Source organism: Symphalangus syndactylus, chromosome 4 (assembly GCF_028878055.3).
Source record: "Symphalangus syndactylus isolate Jambi chromosome 4, NHGRI_mSymSyn1-v2.1_pri, whole genome shotgun sequence".
Lineage (NCBI taxonomy): Eukaryota > Metazoa > Chordata > Mammalia > Primates > Hylobatidae > Symphalangus > Symphalangus syndactylus.
In genome coordinates this window covers 88,133,471-88,157,403 of record NC_072426.2, presented here as the reverse complement: position 1 = coordinate 88,157,403, position 23,933 = coordinate 88,133,471, and the positions used below count along the sequence as shown (strand labels likewise).

The 23,933-nt window shown below is 37.4% G+C and overlaps 1 protein-coding gene across 4 annotated transcripts in view; it reads right to left on the bottom strand.

The window, feature by feature from the left end:
• GRID1 (glutamate ionotropic receptor delta type subunit 1) overlaps positions 1 to 23,933 on the bottom strand; it is a 782,044-nt gene that overhangs the window by 204,885 nt on the left and 553,226 nt on the right. The window lies entirely within an intron of this gene.

Here is a 23,933-nt window from a genome sequence, read left to right as displayed (position 1 = left end):
GGGATAGCATTAGGAGATATACCTAATGCTAAATGACGAGTTAATGGGTGCAGCACACCAACATGGCACATGTATACATATGTAACAATCCTGCATGTTGTGCACATGTACCCTAAAACTTAATGTATAATAATAATAAAATAAAAAAAGAACACATTAAGAGTTGCCAACAAGCACATGAAATGATGCTCAATATTATTAGTCATTATAGAAGAAGAATTTGAAAACATAAATACCACTATACACCCACCAGAATGACAAAAATTAACAGTCATGCCAAGTGTTGGTAAGAAAGTGGAGCAACTGGAAATTCCATACATTTCTGGTGAGAACACAAAAGGATATAGCCAATTTGGAAAATAGTTCAGCAATTTCTTAGACTGTATTCTTAGACTATGGCTAGACATTTGTCATAACCCTAGACATTTACTTAAGACAAATTAAAGCATAAGTCCCCATCCACACAAATAATTGCATGTGAATGTTCTCAGAAGCTGGATTTATGATAACCCAAATTTGGAAAAAAAATAAACAAATTTTCATAAAATTGTGATAATATTCATATAATGAAATGTCACTCAAATAAAAAGGAACAAACAATTCAATAAAAAGGAATAAACAAAACAACACGGAAAACTCAAAAACATTAGGCTAATTAAAAGAAAATTGATATAAAAGATGACTTTGTACTTTATTTGTATGTTCTAGAATAGATAATATTTATAGTGACAGAAATCAAATCAGAATTTGCCTACAATGAAGGGGGCATTCAATTCAAAAGGCGAATGGGAGAACATTTTAGTGTCATGGAAAGGTTCTAGTACTTAAATAGGGTGGTGGTTACCTGTATGAACATATTTATCATTACTAATCTAATCGTGCAATCAAAATGAGTGCACTTTAAAATTTGTAAATTGTATCTCAACAGATTTTTTTAAACTTTACAGAATGTAAGGATATATATTTTACCTTGGATTCAGACAAATAGTACTACTTTTAAAAGTAAAAAAAAAAAATATTGGTTTATTAAAAGTAAATAAAAATAATCTTAGGCTGGGCATGGTGGCTCACGTTTGTAATCCCAGCACTCTGGGAGGCTGAGATGGGTGGATCACCTGAGGTCAGGAGTTTGAGACCAGCCTGGCCAACATGGCAAAACACCGTCTCTACTAAAAATACAAAAATTAGCCAGGTGTGGTGGCGCACACCTGTAATCTCAGCTACTCAGGGGGCTGAAGCAGGAGAATCACTTGAACCCAGGAGGCAGAGGTTGCAGTGAGCTGAGATCACACCACTGCACTCTGGCCTGGATGGCAGGGCAAGACTCCATCTCCTCAAAAAACAACAACAAAAAAAATATAAATAAATAAATAAATAAATAAATAAATAAATAAATAAATGGAAAGAAGAGAAAATAAAAAGGATCTTGATTTATTAAATTAAGAATTAGTAATTTTAGACACCTTAAAAATATGGAGGGAAGAATGATACAAATATATGAAAGATAACCATGTGAGTTAAAATCAAAAAGTTAGAAGCTTCAGAAGCCACATGAAGAACTCTCATTAATCAGTTAGAAAGAGATAAATATTCCAGTAGAAAAAATGAGCAATGGAAATGAATATTAACTGGAAAAAAACATATGTGAAATTAACATACGAAAAGCTGCTCAGTTTTCATAGTGATCAGGGATATGCAAAACATGATCAAAATGTGATACTATTTTACATTCTCTTGAGTGGCATAAATAAGAAGTCTAAAAAATAGTAAGGGGTGAAGAAGATGAGGATCAGTGGAATATTGTATTCATTGCTGGAAGTATAATTAATATAACCACATTGGAAAACAAATAGATATCATAAGTTGATTTTTTAAGTTTATTATTCACAAGACTCAGGAATTCCATTTCTGTGCATAGTCAAGAGAAACTCTTCTACATCAGTAATATAAATTAAACAACATAGTTGCACATATAACAAACTTTATTAACATAACAGTGTTGAGTTTAAAAGTAAAGCCCAGGAGATACCCTTATTTGAAAGTTCAAAACTATTTAAACTGAACAACACTTCAGGGAAATGGCATGAATAAATATATAATAGAATCATAAAAGTAAGGGAAGTTCCCATAGTAAATAATTATAAAATCTATCAAAATGTATAAAATAACTGATTTCAGGCCTTAGATGTCAACAGTTACAAGATTACTTCTGAGATAACAAGAAAAACATGGCAGGAGGCCCATATTCACACCAGACATTATTACCTGCAGGTATTTTTAAATCAGTTTTGCACGGAAATCAAACACAAGCATGGAATGAGAGTCTCGCTAGGTGAAGGGAATAGAAATAAGAGTTTGTGGTAGAAGGTGAGAAAAATTTGTGAAGTATGTTAAGAGAAAGGAACAAGTTGAAATTAAAAATAAGTCCAAAATATCTCTGTAAAAATTGCATTCAAACTCTTGGATGACTCCTATGACACGTATCTAGCTTGCAAAAAGTCTAAGATGATGTCACTGACCAACTAGGAAAATGGAGAAATGAGCACCTATTTCAGAGGTCACAAAGTTCTGGAAATATTTTAAACTTTACGCCCAGGCAAAGTATAAACATCTCGATGAATGAATGTCAATGACTTTTAAGTGACACATAAGGGAGGTTATGCCTTCAGTGTAAGCATGATCTAAGAAAGAGTGAGGAAAAGACTAAAATGGAATCACCAAAACAAACTGAAAATCATACCTCAATAGGACCAAGACGATTTGTTAGCAACATAAATGACTTTTAGTACAGCATTTTACAATAATCAGACAAAACTAACATAAACTAAAGATGGTACAACATATCTCCCACAATGTCCAGGATAACATAAAAATGTACTATTACACATACAAAAAAACAGAAAATGACTGATAATCAAGAGATGAAATAGTCAATAGAATTAAGACCTTAAAAGGTGAAGATATTGAGCTAACAGACCAGCATTTAAAAATAAATATTATGGAGGGTGGAGCCAAGATGGCCGAATAGGAACAGCTCCGGTCTACAGCTCCCAGCCTGAGCGACACAGAAGAAGGGTGATTTCTGCATTTCCATTTGAGGTACCGGGTTCATCTCACTAGGGAGTGCCAAGCAGTGGGTGCAGGACAGTCGGTGAAGCGCACTGTGTGCTAGCCGAAGCAGGGCGAGGCATTGCCTCACTCGGGAAGCGCAAGGGGTCAGGGAGTTCCCTTTCCTAGTCAAAGAAAGGGGTAACAGACGGCACCTGGAATATCGGGTCAGTCCCACCCTAACACTGCGCTTTTCCAATGGGCCTGGAAAACGGCACACCAGAGGATTGTGTCCTGCACCTGGCTCGGAGGGTCCTATGTCCACGGAGTCTCACTGATTGCTAGCACAGCAGTCTGAGATCAAACTGCAAGGCGGCAGCGAGGCTGGGGGAGGGGCACCCGCCACTGCCCAGGCTTGCTTAGGTAAACAAAGCAGCCAGGAAGCTCGAACTGGGTGGAGCCCACCACAGCTCAAGGAGGCCTGCCTGCCTTTGTAGGCTCCACCTCTGGGGGCAGGGCACAGACAAACAAAAATTCAGCAGGAACCTCTGCAGACTTAAATGTCCCTGTCTGACTGACAGCTTTGAAGAGAGTAGTGGTTCTCCCAGCACGCAGCTGGAGATCTGAGAACAGACAGACTGCCTCCTAAAGTGGGCCCCTGACCCCCGAGCAGCCTAACGGGGAGGCACCCCCCAGTAGGGACAGACTGACACCTCACCAGGCCAGGTAATCCTCTGAGACAAAACTTCCAGAGGAACTATCAGACAGCTGAATTTGTGGTCTCACGAAAATCCGCTGTTCTGCAGCCACCGCTGCTGACACCCAGCCAAACAGGGTCTGGAGTGGACCTCTAGCAAACTCCAACAGACCTGCAGCTGAGGCTCCTGTCTGGTAGAAGGAAAACTAACAAACAGAAAGGACATCCACACCAAAAACCCATCTGTACATCACCATCATCAAAGACCAAAAGTAGATTAAACCACAAAGATGGGGAAAAAACAGAGCAGAAAAACTGGAAACTCTAAAAAGCAGAGCACCCCTCCTCCTCCAAAGGAATGCAGTTTCTCACCAGCAACAGAACAAAGCTGGACAGAGAATGACTTTCACGAGTTGAGAGAAGAAGGCTTCAGACGATCAAACTACTACGAGCTACGGGAGGAAATTCAAAACAATAGCAAAGAAGTTAAAAACTTTGAAAAAAAATTAGATGAATGGATAACTAGAATAACCAATGGAGAGAAGGGCTTAAAGGAGCTAATGGAGCTGAAAGCCAAGTATCGAGAACTATGCGAAGATTGCAGAAGCCTCGGTAGCCAATGCGATCAACTGGAAGAAAGGGTATCAGTGATGGAACATGAAATGAATGAAATGAAGCCAGAAAGGAAGTTTAGAGAAAAAAGAATAAAAAGAAACCAACAAAGCCTCCAAGAAATTTGGGACTATGTGAAAAGACGAAACCTACGTCTGATTGGTGTACCTGAAAATGATGGGGAGAATGGAACCAAGTTGGAAAACACTCTGCAAGATATTATCCCGGAGAACTTCCTCAATCTAGCAAGGCAGGCCAACATTCAGATTCAGGAAATACAGAGAACGCCACAAAGATACTCCTTGAGAAGAGCAACTCCAAGACACATAATTATCAGATTCACCAAAGTTGAAATGAAGGAAAAAATGTTAAGGGCAGCCAGAGAGAAAGGTCAGGTTACCCACAAAGGGAAGCCCATCAGACTAACAGCTGATCTCTCGGCAGAAACTACAAGCCAGAAGAGAGTGGGGGCCGATATTCAACATTCTTAAAGAAAAGAATTTTCAACCTAGAATTTCATATCTAGCCAAACTAAGCTTCATAAATGAAGGAGAAATAAAATACTTTACAGACAAGCAAATGCTGAGTGATATTGTCACCACCAGGCCTGCCCTAAAAGAGCTCCTGAAGGAAGCACTAAACATGGAAAGGAACAACCGGTACCAGCCCCTGCAAAAACATGCCAAATTGTAAAGACCATCGAGGCTAGGAAGAAACTGCATCAACTAACGAGCAAAATAACCAACTAACATCATAATGACAGGATCAGATTAACACATAACAATATTAACTTTAAATGTAAATGGGCTAAATGCTCCAATTAAAAGACACAGACTGGGAAACTGGATAAGGAGTCAAGACCCATCAGTGTGCTGTATTCAGGAAACACAGCTCACGTGCAGAGACACACATAGACTCAAAATAAAGGGATGGAGGAAGATCTATCAAGCAAATGGAAAACAAAAAAAGGCAGGGGTTGCAATCCTAGTCTCTGATAAAATAGACTTTAAACCAACAAAGATCAAAAGAGACAAAGAAGGCCATTACATTATGGTAAAGGGATCAATTCAACAAGAAGAGCTAACTATCCTAAATATATATGCACCCAACACAGGAGCACCCAGATTCATAAAGCAAGTCCTGAGTGACCTACAAAGGGACTTCAACTCCCACACAATAATAATGGGAGATTTTAACACCCCACTGTCAACATTAGACAGATCAACGAGACAGAAAGTTAACAAGGATACCCAGGAATTCAACTCAGCTCTGCACAAAGTGGACCTAATAGACATCTACAGAACTCTCCACCCCAAATCAACAGAATATACATTTTTTTCAGCACCACACCACACCTACTCCAAAACTGACCACATAGTTGGAAGTAAAGCTCTCCTCAGCAAATGTAAAAGAACAGAAATCATAAAAAACTGTCTCTCAGACCACAGTGCAATCAAACTAGAACTCAGGATTAAGAAACTCACTCAAAACCGCTCAACTACATGCAAACTGAACAACCTGCTCCTGAATGACTATTGGGTACATAATGAAATGAAGTCAGAAATAAAGATGTTCTTTGAAACCAGCGAGAACAAAGACACAACATACCAGAATCTCTGGGACACATTCAAAGCAGTGTGTAGAGGGAAATTTATAGCACTAAATGCCCACAAGAGAAAGCAGGAAAGATCCAAAACTGACACCCTAACATCACAATTAAAAGAACTAGAAAAGCAAGAGGAAACACATCCAAAAGCTGGCAGAAGGCTAGAAATAACTAAAATCAGAGCAGAACCGAAGGAAATAGAGACACAAAAAACCCTTCAAAAAATTAATGAATCCAGGAGCTGGTTTTTTGAAAAGATCAACAAAATTGATAGACCGCTAGCAAGACTAATAAAGAAGAAAAGAGAGAAGAATCAAATAGATGCAATAAAAAATGACAAAGGGGATATCACCACCGATCCCACAGAAATACAATCTACCATCAGAGAATACTACAAACACCTCTATGCAAATAAACTAGAAAATCTAGAAGAAATGGATAAATTCCTCGACAAATACACCCTCCCAAGACTAAATCAGGAAGAAGTTGAATCTCTGAATAGACCAATAACAGGCTCTGAAATTGTGGCAATAATCAATAGCTTACCAACCAAAAAGAGTCCAGGAACTGATGGATTCACAGCCCAATTCTACCAGAGGTACAAGGAGGAACTGGTACCATTCCTTCTGAAACTATTCCAATCGATAGAAAAAGAGGGAATCCTCCCTAACATATTTTATGAAGCCAGCATCGTCCTGATACCAAAGCCTGGCAGAGACACAACCAAAAAAGAGAATTTCAGACCAATATCCTTGATGAACACTGATGCAAAAATAATCCTCAATAAAATACTGGCAAACTGAATCCAGCAGCACATCAAAAAGCTTATATACCATGATCAAGTGGGCTTCATCCCTGGGATGCAAGGCTGGTTCAACATACACAAATCAATAAATGTAATCCAGCATATAAACAGAACCAAAGACAAAAACCACATGATTATCTCAATAGACGCAGAAAAGGCCTTTGACAAAATTCAACAACCCTTCATGCTAAAAACTCTCAATAAATTAGGTATCGATGGGACGTATCTCAAAATCATAAGAGCTATCTATGACAAACCCACAGCCAATATCATACTGAATGGGCAAAAACTGGAAGCATTCCCTTTGAAAACTGGCACAAGGCAGGGATGCCCTCTCTCACCACTCCTATTCAACATAGTGCTGGAAGTTCTGGCCAGGGCAATCAGGCAGGAGAAGGAAACAGGGTATTCAGTTAGGAAAAGAGGAAGTCAAATTGTCCCTGTTTGCAGATGACATGATTGTATATCTAGAAAACCCCATCGTCTCAGCCCAAAATCTCCTTAAGCTGATTAGCAACTTCAGCAAAGTCTCAGGATGCAAAATCAATGTACAAAAATCACAAGCATTCTTGTACACCAATCACAGACAAACAGAGAGCCAAATCATGAGTGAACTCCCATTCACAATTGCTTCAAAGAGAATAAAATACCTAGGAATCTAACTTACAAGAGATGTGAAGGACCTCTTCAAGGATAACTACAAACCACTGCTCAATGAAATAAAAGAGGATACAAACAAATGGAAGAACATTCCATGCTCATGGGTTGGAAGAATCAATATCGTGAAAATGGCCATACTGCCCAAGGTAATTTATAGATTCAATGCCATCCCCATCAAGCTACCAATGACTTTCTTCACAGAATTGGAAAAAACTACTTTAAAGTTCATATGGAACCAAAAAAGAGCCCGCATCGCCAAGTCAATCCTAAGCCAAAAGAACAAAGCTGGAGGCATCAAGCTACCTGACTTCAAACTCTACCACAAGGCTACAGTAACCAAAACAGCATGGTACTGGTACCACAACAGAGACATAGATCAATGGAACAGAACAGAGCCCTCAGAAATAATGCTACATATCTACAACTATCTGATCTTTGACAAACCTGACAAAAACAAGAAATGGGGAAAGGATTCCCTATTTAATAAATGGTGCTGGGAAAACTGGCTAGCCATATGTAGAAAGCTGAAACTGGATCCCTTCCTTACACCTTATACAAAAATTAATTCAAGATGGATTAAAGACTTAAATCTTAGACCTAAAACCATTGAAATCCTACAAGAAAACCTAGGCAATACCATTCAGGACATAGGCGTGGGCAAGGACTTCATGTCTAAAACATCAAAAGCAATGGCAACAAAAGCCAAAATTGACAAATGGGATCTAATTAAACTAAAGAGCTTCTGCACAGCAAAAGAAACTACCATCAGAGTGAACAGGCAACCTACAGAATGGGAGAAAATTTTTGCAACCTACTCATCTGACAAAGGGCTAATATCCAGAATCTACAATGAACTCAAACAAATTTACAAGAAAAAAAAACAACCCCATCAAAAAGTGGGCAAAGGACATGAACAGACACTTCTCAAAAGAAGACATTTATGCAGCCAAAAAACACATGAAAAAATGCTCATCATTACTGGCCATGGGAGAAACGCAAATCAAAACCACAGTGAGATACCATCTCACACCAGTTAGAATGGCCATCATTAAAAAGTCAGGAAACAACAGGTGCTGGAGAGGATGTGGAGAAATAGGAACATTTTTACACTGTTGGTGGGACGGTAAACTAGTTCAACCATCGTGGAAGTCAGTGTGGCGATTCCTCAGGGATCTCGAACTAGAAATATCATTTGACCCAGCCATCCCATTACTGGGTATATACCCAAAGGACTATAAATCATGCTGCTATAAAGACACATGCACACGTATGTTTATTGCGGCACTATTCACAATAGCAAAGAGTTGGAACCAACCCAAATGTCCAACAATGGTAGACTGGATTAAGAAAATGTAGCACATATACACCATGGAATACTATGCAGCCATAAACAATGATGAGTTCATGTCCTTTGTAGGGACATGGATGAAACTGGAAAACATCATCCTCAGTAAACTATCGCAGGGACAAAAAACCAAACACCACGTGTTCTCACTCATAGGTGGGAATTGAACAATGAGAACTCATGGACACAGGAAGGGGAACATCACACTCCGGGGACTGTTGTGGGGTGGGGGGAGGGGGGAGGGACAGCATTAGGAGATATACCTAATGCTAAATGACGAGTTAATGGGTGCAGCAAACCAACATGGCACATGGATACATATGTAACAAACCTGCACATTGTGCACATGTACCCTAAAACCTAAAGTATAATAATAAAAAAAATACAGCTCAAAAAAAATAAATAAATAAAAATAAATATTATGTCTATATTATGCCTGTATGTCAAAGAAAACAGAGGAAATGAGAGACAACCTGAATGAAAAGTTAAAAAATTTGAACAGATAATTTAAATCCACAAAAAATTATAAATACAGTCAAGAATTGTAAAATAAAATATAAAATCAAATATTCACTAACTCAGAACAAAATGGACTGGACATAGCAGAAGATGTGACTCGTTAACCTATTAATATGTTTATACCCAATATTCAACTGATTCACAGAGAAAAAAATAAAATGAGGAAAAAAACCGGGCATAAAAGATATAAGTTCCTATTAAAAATGTCTAATAAATGTTTAATTGTTGTCTCAAAAGAAAAGAAAGTATCACAACTTAAATTATTAAATTTAATAAAACACATCAAACCAATCCCTCAATAACTCCAGTAGGATAAAAGTAATAAAAGCCACACCTACTTAAACGCATTATAGTCATACTCCCAAAACCATACCTACCTAAACACATTATAAACATACTCTCGAAACTCAAATACAGAGAAAATTTTAAAAGTAGCTAGACAAAAAAGTATGTTCCCTTAAAAGGAGCAGCAATAGGATGGATGACTTTCAGAACAAAAATCTGCTAGACAAAAGGAGTGCTATCAGCAAGATAGGTAATTAGAAAGACCTGCCACACATTTCTCCTTATAAAAAAAAGGACCGAGGAAGTGAATTAACAGCTAAAACTTTTACTGAAACTTCAGAGGGAAAGTGCTGAAGTGTAACAAAGGAGTAGTGAAGTCATTTCGGTGTTCAGAGACTCAAGAGGGTAGCATAGACAGGGGAGCAAGGCACCCTGCCTCTGCTGAACCATCTCTCTTATTGAGATCAGCTCAGAGTTAAGAGGGACTTCTTCCTGTGGGAAAGGGAAAGCAGAGGACCTGCAGCAGCCCTCACTGCCACTATAGCCACCCTCTAGTCTTTACTACAGAAGAATCCAAGTCCTCACAATTCCTCAGCTCAGTCTGGGAGCTGTCTGGAATTCACATGGCTGCATTTCACTAGATTAGGAGCACAAGTTTTGAACTTCCATTATCCAATGACCCAAGCTGCTGGGGTGTGGTGCCATCTTAAAACCAGAGTTGCTACTGGAGTGTGCTCTGCCCTGGGGGCCAGTAGCAACTTTGGGCCTCCAACCGTGGGATTCCACCATCTTTCCACCCACATGGGTGGCTGTAACACCATGACCCCAGCTGCTCAGAGCCTGGGCCCAGGAATGGCCCTTGCTCCCTTACCACACTGCAGGTAAGCCATCCTGAGTCAGCTGAACTGCTGTGCACCCATGTCCCTGGCCAGATAAACAGTCCAGCAGACCTGACCCTGGCTAGATGCACCCTTGAGCTGCTAAGCAGCTGTGGCCAGAGTTGGAGAAACAGTCTAGCAGACCTGACTCTAGCAGAGAAGGCCCCAAAACAGCTGAGCAGCTGTGTGCCTGAGTCTCTGTTAAGAGAAACACTCCAGCAGACCCATTCCAGGCAGACCTGGCCTTGAGCTGACCTAACTACCATGCACCCTCACTCCCAACTGGAGATGAAGCCAGGCAAACCTGCCCCTGGCAGACATGCCCCTAAGCTACCAAGCATCTGCATCATCATATTCCCCATCAGAAAAACAGCCTAGTGTACCTGCCCCAGGCAGACGTATGCCTGAACTGGCTTAGTGGCTATGCGTCCATTACCCTGACCACAGAAAGAGCTGAGTAGACCCAACCCTGGCAGACCCACTCCAAGCCAGACAAACAGGCACGACTCACGTCTCCAGTTGGAGTAATAACCCAGAGACCCTGACCCCAGTGAGCCAGTCCCCAAGCCAGCTGACTCATCCTGAGCACCTGCATCCACAGTCCAAAAAACATCCTGGTGGCACAAACCTTAGTGAACCAGCCCTCAAGCTGGCTGATCCACTGTGTTCATGCATACACCCTAGCCTGAGAAACAGTTCAGCAAGCCCATCCCTGAAGAAGCTGTGTCATCACCACCACAAATCCTCACAACCTAGGCCACTGAGGCACTATCAAACAACACTAACATGGATTACATCTGAAGAAACTGCACTACTTTATCTACCAAGAACCAAAGTCAGTATACCCCAGCCAATCAACATATAAAAACCCATGTATAGGAATAAGGCTTTTCCTATGAAAACCTACTCCAGAAAATTGGAAGAGGCTACTATTCCCTCAGGTGCATAAATATCAATGTAAGGACACAGCAAACATGAAAAAGCAAGGAAATATGACACATCCAAAGTAACACAATAATTTTCCAGTAATAGACCCCAAATCAAACGAAATATACAAAATGCCAGTGAGATACAAGATAATATGAATAAACAATTCAATTAAATTAGGAAGCTGACAGCATCTGCATTAAAAATTCAACAAAGAGATAGATATTATTTCTAAAAAGAACCAAACAAAAATTCTAGACCTGAAAAACTTAATGAATGGAATAAAAAATACAATCAAGAGCTTCAACAACAGACAAGATGAAGCAAAAGAAAGAATTTCTAAACTTCAGGACAGATCTTTTGAAATAACAAAAGCAGACAAAAAAGAGAAAGAACAAATAAAGAAAGCCTACAAAATTTATGGAAAACCATTAAGTGAATAACGATTTGCATTATGAGCAATCAGAAGGTGAAGAGAAGGGAAGAGGTGAGGAAAACATTTTTGATAAAATAATAGCAGAAAAATTCCCAAGTCTAGAAAGAGAGAGATGGACATCCAAGTCCAGAAAGCTCAAAGGACCCCAAATAGATTAAACACAAACACGTCCTCTCCCACGTACATCAGAGCTAACCGTCAATCAAAGACAAAGAGAGCATTCTAAAAGCAGCAAGAGAAAAACAGCAAGTCAGGTATAAGAGAATTCCAATTAGACTAACAGTAGGTTTCTCAGAAGAAATCTTACAGGCCAGAAGAGAATGGAATAATTTATAGAAAGTGCTGAAAGAAAAACATACTGCCAGTCAAGAACTAGGCAAAACTGTTATTTAGAAAGGAGGGAGAAATAAAGTCTTTCCCAGATAAGCAAAAACTACAGGAATTATTCACAACTATACTGGTGTTAAAAGAAATGCTTAAGGGAGTCCTACATCTGGAAGTGAAAAGATGATAACTACCATCATGAAAACACACAAAATTACAAAAATCATAGTTAGAACAGATACACAAAGGAGAAAGAGAAAAAAACCAAACCTTACTGACATGAGAATAAGATTACATACATAAAGTATTAAAATAAAGAAAATTACATACCTGGAACTTGATAACCTGTGGAAATGTGCTGCAAAAAATGATGATCAGAGTGTATGTACAAAGGTGACATATATGTTGTGATAATGGCAGTGATGTACAGTGGCTGTAAAAGCCCTCTTGGAGATAGCAATGATTAGCATTTTATTATTTTTTTAATCCTCTTAATTTACTTAAAAGACACAACTGGAATTCCAATTCTGCTAGGCGATAGGAATCTATTACAGTCCAGCCCTTCTGCTAGGTGGAGCTATAATTTCTGGAAAAAAATGCAGAGAATAATTACCTGGGGACTCTAAAGTGTGAGGTAATGCAGGCAGATTGTGAAAGAAAGTCAAAACTAAAGAAGCAAACAGAAGTTCTCTCTCTCTCTCTCTCTCCTCCCATCTCTCTTTCACTATATATTTATGTGTGTCTATATATACATATGTGTGTGTATGTATGTGTATTAATATGTGTATATCTGTGTGTATATTATATATACACACACACACACACACACACACACACACATATGTGTATATATATATATTCCCCTGCTCTCTTTCAACTTAAGAGGGCTCTTGCTGTGTATCAGCATGGTGGTAATGACAGCATTGGTACCTAAAGGTAGCATGGAAACTCATGTATTGCTTTATATTTGGTGAACTTGAATAGAGCAATAGAAATAATTCAATCTGAAGAGAAAAGAAGGGGGAAAAGATTGAAAAAGAAAGATCAGAGCCTCTAGGACTCTGCATTAAATGGCTTAATTGATGTGCCACTGGAGCCCCAGAAGAAGAGAAAAACATTTTCATGCAAAAATATTTAAAGCAGCAATTATAGAAAACATTCCAAACTGGATAAAATATATATATATATATATATAGAAATTATGGATTCAAGACAGTCAGTGAATTCCAAAAAGTATAAGCGCAAAGAAAACCATGTCTACATACATCTTAATCAAATTGCTGAAAACAAAATAAAAAGGAAAAATCCTGAAAGCAGCCAGAAGAAAACAACACATTATACACAGGGGAAGCAGGATTGGAATCACCATTGATTTCTCATCAGAGGATATGGAAGCCAGAATAAAGTGGAACAACATCTTTAAAATGTGAAACGCTGAAAAAAAAAAAAAAGAACTGTCAAACCAGAATTTTATATCCTATAAAATATCCCTCAAGAATAAATGAAACTTACAATATTCTCAAAAGAAGAAAAACAAATAGAAGTTTTACAGCAGGCCTACAATATTAAAAATGTTTTCTAAAATTTGCTTTAAAACATTTTTTAAAAAACTATGTTTAAAAAAAATTCAAGGAAAACAATACCAGAGGGAAACTTGCATCTTCAGAAATAAAAGAATAAAATAAATAGAAAACATCTAGGTGGTTTTCTTATATCTTAAGCACTTTTAAATGTGTGTAACTGAATTTTGAAATAAAAAATTATATCATCTGTTAGAGCTTTCAGCGTATGCAGATATATATGACATCTATAATGCAAAATAGCACAGGGGTAAGGGAGGAGAGTTATAGGGACCTACATGCTACAGATTTTCTAAAGTTTATGTACAGTGATGCAATATTAATGCTACATAAATCCCTTAAATATTGACAGAAAATATATACCCAAAAAGTAAATAAATAAAATTAAATATTTTTAAAAATTTAAATAATTCAAAAAAGGCAAGAAAAGGGATATGGAGACTGAACAACCAAAAAATTAATAAGAAAATTGTAGACATAAACCCAACTCTATCAATAATTACACAAAATTATGCAGTGTTCCAAACACTCCAATTTAAAGGCAGATATTGATAGAGTGGACAAAAAGCAATACCCTGCCATAGGCTGCATATACAAGTAACAATTTAAACATAAATGCCAGGTAGATTAAAAAGAAATGGATGGATAATTACGCAACTTATGTAATGTTGTGAAATGTAGCCAAAGCGGGACTTAGAGGGAAATGTGTAGAATTAAATGCTATGTTAAAGAAAGAATAAAGATGAAAATAAATAACCTAAGTTTCTAACTTAAGTAATTAGAGAAAGAATAAATTAAAGCTAAAACAAGCAATAGAAGGAAAATAATAAAGGTAAAAGCAGAAATGATTGAAGTTAAAAACAGAAAAACAACAGAGAAAAATCAACGAAAACAAAAGATAATGTCTTTGAAAAGATCGGTAAGATTGATAAACCTCTAGTCAGACTGTCCAAGTAATGAATGGAAATAACACAAACTACTAAAATCTGGAATTAAAATAGGATATTACTACATACTTTTAAATGATATTAATGGAATACCATTAATAATTCTATGTCTATAAATTAAACAACTTTGATGAAAATAATCAATACCTTGAAACATACAAACTACTATAATCTACTCAAGAAGAAATAGATAATGAGATAACCCTCATATCTATTAAAGATATTAAATTTGTAGTTAAAAACCTTTCAAAAGGCCCCTATAGTTTCACTGATGGATCAGGAAGAAATAATACCAATTCTGCACAATTTCTTCTAGAAAACAGAAGAGGAGAGAATATTTACCAATTCTTTTTATGAGGTCAGCATTATACTCATACCAAAACCAAATGGTCATCACAGAAAAACTGGAGACCAACAGATCATGTGAACATAGATGCAAAATTGTCAACAAAATACCAGCAAACTGAAAGGAGCCACATATAAAAAAGATAATACATCATGACCAAGTGATGTTCATGCCCAAAATGCAAAACTGCTTTCACATACAAAAATCAATCGTTGGAATTCACCATATGATCACACTGAAAACCTGAGAGAAAAAAAATCGTAATCATCTCAATGAACCATTCAACAAAATTCAACATCTATTCATGATAAAAACTCTCAAGGAACTAAGAACAGAAGGAAACTTCCATGACTTAATAAAAGACATCTTTTTAAAAACCTGCAATAATATCTCATTTAATGAAAGACACTGAATGCTTTCTCCCTAAGAGTGGGAACAAGGAAGGAATGCCTTATTTCACAATTCCTAATCACCATCATATTGGAAGGCATGTAATAAGACAATAAAAATAAACAAAAGAAATACAAGAAATATAGATTGGAAAGAAATAAATAGAACTGTCTCTATTCACAGACAAAACGATTCTCTATGTAGAAAAAACTAAACAACTATATTAAAATCTACTAGTAAGTAGTAAGTTAGTAAACTAATAAGTAAGTTTAACAAGGTCACCAGATACAAACTCAAATTGGACCACAGACTTAAATGTAAAACTTTAAAACTTCTAGAATAAAACATAAAGAGAAAAATCTTCTTGAACTTAGGTTTCTAGAAAGTTTACATATGACACCAAAATCACACTGTACCAAAAAAATGTAATTTGAAATTTATCAAAATTTAAGTACTGATTGTTCCGCAAAAATACACTATTAAGTAATGAAAAGGAAAGTTACAGATGGGCAAAGATACTTTAAAACTCTTACCTAATGAACACCTTCTATAAGAATACATCTATAGAAAATTAATACTTCAACAATAAAGCAAAACAACTCCTTTTTTGTAAAAAAAAGTTTACATCATTAGTCATTAGTTAAATGCAAACTAATGCTACAATTAGGTACTACTATATATTTATTAGAATGGCTAAATTTTTAAAAAATATATTATGATATAAATTGACAGTACCAAATGCTGACAAAAATGTGGAGCAAAAAGAACATTAATTCATTGTTGGTGGAAATGCAAAATTATACAGCCACTTTGATAAAAAGTTTGGCAGTTTCTTATGAAAATAAATATCTACTTATGACATGACCCATCAATTCTACTTCAAGGTATTCATCCAAATGAATTAAAACTTACTTTTACATAAATATCTTTACAAAAATTTTGATAATGCCCTTATTCAGAATTGCCAAAAAGTGAAAATAATCAAGATGTCCTTCAAGAGTTGAATGGATAAACAAACCCTGGTACATCCAACGATGGAATACTATTTAGCAAGAAAATGAAAAAACAAATTACAGAACAGCATAAATCAATCTTAGATTTTGCTAAGTGAAAGAGGACAGACCCCAAAGGCTACATACATATAATGCAACTCATTTATAAAATCCTTGTAAAGTCAACCTATAGAGACAAAAATTTGACTAGTGGTTGGTTGCCTGGCTGGTTTTTAAGGATGTGGGGTTGAATAGAAAGAAGCCACACGAGACAATTTTTAGGGTGATGGAACTATTCCACATGTTACCATGTTGGTGGATACATGACACTGCGCATTTGTCAAAATCTATAAAACCGCACACCACAAAAGTAAACTTTATTGTATAATTTTTTCATGCTTTTTGTTATCATTATTATTTTAACGTTTATTTGAGGTTCAGGTGTACATGTGCAGGTTTGTTATATAGGTAAACTGTGTGTCAAAGGGATTTGGTGTTCAGATAATTTCATCATCCAGGTAATAAGCATGGTACCTGATAGGTATTTTTCTCTGATCCTCTCCCTCCTTCCACTCTTCACCCTCAAGTAGGCCCCAGAATCTGTTGTTCCCCTCCTAGCAGCCATGTGTTCTCACTGTTTAGCTCCCACTTATAACTGAGAACATGCAGTATTTGATATTCTATTTCTGTGTTAGTTTCCTTAGGATAATGGCTTCCAGCTCTATATTGCTGCAAAGGACCTGATCTCATTATTTTTTATGGCTGGATAGTATTTCATGGTATATATGTACCACATTTACTTTATCCAGTCTGCCATTGATGGGTATTTAGGTTGATTCCATGTCTTTGCTATTTTGAATGGTGCTGCAACAAACACACACATGCCTGTTTCTTTATGGTAGAATAATTTATATTCCTTTGGGTATATATCCAATAGTGGGATTGCTGGGTCAAATGGTAATTCTGTATTAAGTTCTATGCCTGTAATCCCAGCACTTTGGGAGGCCAAAGTGAGAGAACTGCTTGGGTCCAGGAGTTCAAGACCAGCCTGGGCAACACAGTGAGACCCATCTCTACAAAAAATACAAAATTAGCCCGGCATGGTTGCATGTCCCTATGGTCCCAGCTACTCAAGAGGCTGAGGTAGGAGGATAGCCTCAGCCCAAGAGGTCAAGGCTGCAGTGGGCCATATTTGTGCCACTGCACTCCAGCCTGGACGACAGAGCAAGACTCTATCTCAATAATAACAACATTTTAAAAAAAATTATAGCCAGAATGTCGAAAGATTCCAGGACGGAAAGTTGGCTATAAAAAATGAATTTCAGAAGGCCGGGCGCAGTGGCTCATGCCTGTAATCTCAGCACTTTGGGAGGCCGAGGCAGATGGATCACGAGGTCAAGAGATCGAGACCAGCCTGGCCAACGTGGTGAAACCCCACCTCTACTAAAAATACAAAAATTAGCCAGGCATGATGGCATGTGTCTGTAATCCCAGCTACTTAGGAGGCTGAGGCAGGAGAATCGCTTGAACCCAGGAGGCAGAGGTTGCAGTGAGCCGAGATCTTGCCACTGCCCTCCAGCCTCAGTGACAAAACAAGACTCCGTCTCAGAAAAAAAAAAGAATTTCATTGTAGCACAAATGAAAGGCATAACCTCACTGAAGGCAGTGGGGGAAAGGGAGTTGACCTAAGTAGCTTTCGGAAACAGTGATTTGCTTGGATACTCTGAAGCTAAATACCAAAAGAATTGTATTTAAATGCTGTTCTTTAGTTGGTAAATTTGGTTCTCACATGCATGCTGATTAGCAGTTTTGATACTCCATGTATCCAAAGGTTGGACAAATAAGTAAATAATTTGTAGATAATGGAAGCCAACTTTCTCACTGTCAAAGAGTGAAGTAACAAATAAGTAAAAAGAGAAGACTAGAATGAATCCTTCCTGATGGATGAGTTAGAAATCATGATTATTTATACATACATGTATGTGTGTTTATATCTACCTATGTTTCCATCTATTTGTATCTACAAATATACATCTACACACACACATGGATGGATGGATGGATAGATAGACAGACAGAGAGAAATAGAGATGTGTGTGTATACATGAGTTAACACACATGCATATACTTCCTCACTTTGTCCATTAAAAGGTCCCAGAAGCAGTGATAGCTCAGTAAAAGCAGATACATTAATCACCTATATTTTAGTTTCTAAATACCACTGAAATAAGCCAGATACCAATAAAATAAGCCAGAGCTCCTTGGAGAAATGGCTAATTCTAGGTCAGAGGCAAGGAAAATACAAGATGGGAACAGAGCATCTTATAGCATGAGAAAGTAAAGAAGTCCTCAAAAAGGATGAGGGAGGCATGTCCAAAGGAGATAGGAGGCTACTTGACACAGTTCCCAGTAACCAAAGCCAGAAAAATGTAGCAATAGTAATACTTTTTTTTGGACAGAGTCTCATTCTGTCGCCCAGGCTGGATTGCAGTGGCACAATCTTGGCTCGCTGCAACCTCTGCCTCCCCTGTTCAAGTGAGTCTCGTGCCTCAGCCTCCTGAGTAGCTGGGACTATAGGCGCATGCCACCACACCTGGATAATTTTTTTGTATTTTTTAGCAAAGACAGGGGTTCACCATGTTGACCAGGCTGGTCTCAAACTCCTGAGCTTGAGTGATCCACCCGCCTCAGCCTCCCAAAGTGCTGGGATTACAGGAGTGAGCCACCATGTCCTGCACAATAGTATTTGATTATAACCCAAAGATTGGCATAAAAAAATCCATGAGTTCATACTGATATAATGCATGTTTGAACAAATAACTAAACGGGAGGGAGGGGAAGAGTCAAATCCTCATTATGTAAGAATTCCAAGTAAAGTAAGAGGAACAAGGGAAACATCAAATCAGCACAAAAAGCACAACAGCAACAATTGCTGCATGCAGGATTCGCTGATAAATGCTAAAATTAGTGGGAAAAAATTAAAGGAGAAATAAGATATTTGCACAGTTTCAAAGAATATTCCCCCAGAAGTTTATTAATTATTGTGATTTTGACAAGTACCCAAAACTTTTTGTTACTCCCCACACCAAGTGATGAATCTTAACTCCCCTTTCCTCAACATGATCTGGACTTAGTAACTTGCTTCTAATGAATATTGTATGAAAAAAAAACTAGTAACTTTACATTGGGGAAACCTCACAGACACCACCTTAAACAGGCAATCAAGGTTAACATCCTATGGATATCATGTATCCCCTGATATGATACAATGAGAAGGGTACCAGGTGGTGTTCTTCCCCAAAATTCATAACCTCTGCCTAATCATAAGAAAACTTCTGGCCAGACACGGTGGTTCATGCATGTAATCTAATCCCAGCACTTTGGGAGGCAGAGGCAGGAGGATCACTTGAGGTCAAGAGTTCGAGACCAGCCTGGCCAACATGGTGAAACCCTGTCTCTACTAAAAATACAAAAATTAGCCAGCCATGGTGGTGGGCACCTGTAATCCCAGCTACTCGAGAGGCTGAGGCAGGAGAATCACTTGAACCTGGGAGGTGGTTGCAGTGAGCCGAGATCACACCATTGCACTGTAGCCTGGGCGAAAAGAGCAAAACTGTCAAGAAAGAAAGAGAGACGAGAGAGAGGGAGGGAGGAAGGGAGAGAAAGAAAGAGAGGAAGGAAGGAAGGAAGGAAGGAAGGAAGGAAGGAAGGAAGGAAGGAAGGAAGGGAGAAAGGGAGAAAGGAAGAAACAGAAAGAAAGAGAGAGAAAAGAAAAACTTCTGATACACTCAAAATGAGGAACTTTCTACAAAATACCTGATGAATACTCTTCAAAATTGACAAGGTCTTTAAAAAAAGAAAGAAACTAACAATTTGTTATAGATTGGAGGAGGAAAGAGCCACAATGACTAACTGCTATGTGGATTCCTGGAAAAGATCCTGAAAAAGGAAAAGAACATTAGTAGGAAAACAGGCAAAATCATAATAAAGTCCATAGTTTACTTCATATGCCTAGTGTTCCACTATTGGAACACTAAGGATGTGGGAGTTCTTCATATCCTACTGCTCAAGGTCATCGCCAAGGTCTGATTTTTCAAATTCAAAAAATTGCAACCTCAGGAATAAATGGGTTAATATATTATTCCAAGGTTAATTTCCCAGATTTGATATATTTATAATTATTGTATGAGATGTTAAAAATAAAGGAAGCTGAGGGAAGTACATCAAATAATTGTTTGTGCTGTCTTTTCAAATTCTAAAATTATTTTTTTAATTATAAAAGCCACAACGAGATACCACTATTATACCATTATACCATTTATAATGGCTAAAAATTTTTAAACTTATCTGTACTACACGGAGGCAAGGCTGTAGAAGAATTGAAATGTTAATACATTGCTGAAGGAAATTAAAAATCAAATAGGCAGTTTGGAAAACAGCATGGACATTTCTTTAAAAATTAAGCATCAACAATATGACCCAACCTTTCTGCCTCTTTGATATTCATTCAAGGGAAATATAAATATACATCCACATGAAGACATTTTTTACACAAATGCTTGTATCAGCTTTATTAAAAATAGCCAAAATCTAGAAACAATGCAAATGCTCAACAACTGATGAGCAGATAAAGAAATATGGTTTTCCCATATAATGAAATTACTCAGCAATAAAAAGAAAAGACTCTTAACAAACATTAACAGTGTAGATTAGTCTCAAAATCACATTCTAGAAGAAAGAGTAAAAAAAAAAAAAAGCACATTATATATTATATTTACATAAAATTATAGGAAACACCAAATAAACCATTGTAACAGAAAACAGATCAGGCTGGGCATGGTGGCTCATGCCTGTAATCCCAGCACTTTGGGAGGCCGAAGTGGGTGGATCATTTGAGGTCAGGAGTTCGAGCCCAACGGACCAACATGGTGAAACCCTGTCTCTACTAAAAATACAAAAATTAACTGGGCATGGTGGCAGGCACCTGTAATCCCAGCTACTCGGGAGGCTGAGGCAGGAGAATCACTTGAACCCAGGAGGCAGAGGTTGCAGTGAGCTGAGATTGTGCCACTGCACTCCAGCCTGGGTGACAGAGCAAGATTTCATCTCAAAAAAAAAAAAACAAAAACAAACAAAAAAGAAAACAGATCAATAGTTGACTGTGGGTGGTGTTAGAGGGAGACATGGATTGCAAACAAGTATAGGCAAATTTGAGGGTGATCCAAATAATTGTTTATCTTGATTGTAACAAAAAGTTGGGTGTCTGTATGCATATATATATGTATATGTGTACATATCCTGAAAATTATTAAAATGTGCCAAGTCAATCCTAAGCCAAAAGAACAAAGCTGGAGGCATCACACTACCTGACTTCAAACTTTACTACAAGGCTACAGTAACCAAAACAGCACGGTACTGGTACCAAAACAGAGATGTAGACCAATGGAACAGAACAGAGCCCTCAGAAATAATACCACACATCTACAACCATCTGATCTTTGACAAACCTGACAAAAACAAGAAATGGGGAAACGATTCCCTATTTAATAAATGGTGCTGGGAAAACTGGCTAGCCATATGTAGAAAGGTGAAACTGGATCCCTTCCTTACACCTTATACAAAAATTAATTCAAGATGGATCAAAGACTTAAATGTTAGACCTAAAACCATAAAAACCCTAGAAGAAAACCTAGGCAATACCATTCAAGACATAGGCATGGGCAAGGACTTCATGTCTAAAACACCAAAAGCAATGGCAACAAAAGCCAACATTGACAAATGGGATCTCATTAAACTAAAGAGCTTCTGCACAGCAAAAGAAACTACCATCAGAGTGAACAGGCAACCTACAGAATCGGAGAAAATTTTTGCAATCTACTCATCTGATAAAGGGCTAGTATCCAGAATCTACAAAGAACTCAAACAAATTTACAAGAAAAAAACAAACAACCCCATCAACAAGTGGGCAAAGGATATGAACAGACACTTCTCAAAAGAAGACATTTATGCAGCCAACAGACACATGAAAACACGCTCATCATCACTGGCCATCAGAGAAACACAAATCAAAACCACAATGAGATACCATCTCACACCAGTTAGAATGGCAATCATTAAAATGTCAGGAAACAACAGGTGCTGGAGAGGATGTGGAGAAATAGGAACACTTTTACACTGTTGGTGGGACTGTAAACTAGTTCAACCATTGTGGAAGACAGTGTGGCAATTCCTCAAGGATCTAGAACTAGAAATACCATTTGACCCAGCCATCCCATTACTGGGTATATACCCAAAGGATTACAAATCATGCTGCTATAAAGACACATGTACACATATGTTTATTGAGGCACTATTCACAATAGCAGAGACTTGGAACCAACCAACCCAAATGTCCATCAATGATAGACTGGATTAAGAAAATGTGGCACATATACACCATGGAATACTATGCAGTCATAAAAAAGGATGAGTTCACGTCCTTTGTAGGGACATGGATAAAGCTAGAAACCATCATTCTCAGCAAACTATCGCAAAGACAAAAAACCAAACACCACATGTTCTCACTCGTAGGTGGGAACTGAACAATGAGAACACTTGGACACAGGAAGGGGAACATCACACACCAGGGCCTGTCATGGGGTGGGGGGAGGGGGGAGGGATAGCATTAGGAGATATACCTAATGTAAATGACAAGTTAATGGGTGCAGCACACCAACATGGCACATGTACACATATGTAACAAACCTGCACGTTGTGCACAAGTATCCTAGAACTTGAAGTATAATAAAAAAAGAAAAAAAGTACATTATCAATATTCTCAATTATTTTACTTCAATCATCTCTCAGTAAAGTTGCTAAAAGTCACCAAAATATATACTTGAAATGGGTGCATTATATGATGTGTAAAATATGCCTCAGTCAAGTTATTGAAAAATCCATGATATGTTCAAGAAACTTTTTTAAATTACAAAAAAGAGAAAAATATAATTTGAGAAATAATTAGAATCTAATTAAAATATATATAAACAAAAATAAACAGAAAATTAAAAATGCATAATGACTAAAACCAAAGAGGGGGGTAAAACATTAACATGTGGGTCATGCTTAAAAGCTCTAATGTGTGTAATTAGCATTTCAGAGAGAAGAGAGAGAATTCAACAAAAGCAATATAAGATTAAATACAAACTGAGAATCGCCAAAACTGATAATATATTTAAATGCAAATAAATAATTCTGTGAATATCAAGCTTGAGAAATGAACAAAAAAAACTATATCTAAATACAGTAAGACTACTGAAAACTTTAAAACAGTCAGGGGAAAAAATGTTACCATTTTACTTTCAAATGAGAAATGATAAGACTGACAGTCCCAGGAATGATGGAATCAAGAAGAAAGTAGAATAATACCTTTTAAAGTTATAAAAGAAAAATAACTACTAGCTTAAAATTCCACACCCAGTAAAAATAACCGTCATCAATGAGTGCTGGAAAAATATATTTTCAAAAGAATACTGAGAGAATCCACTGGTCACCAGT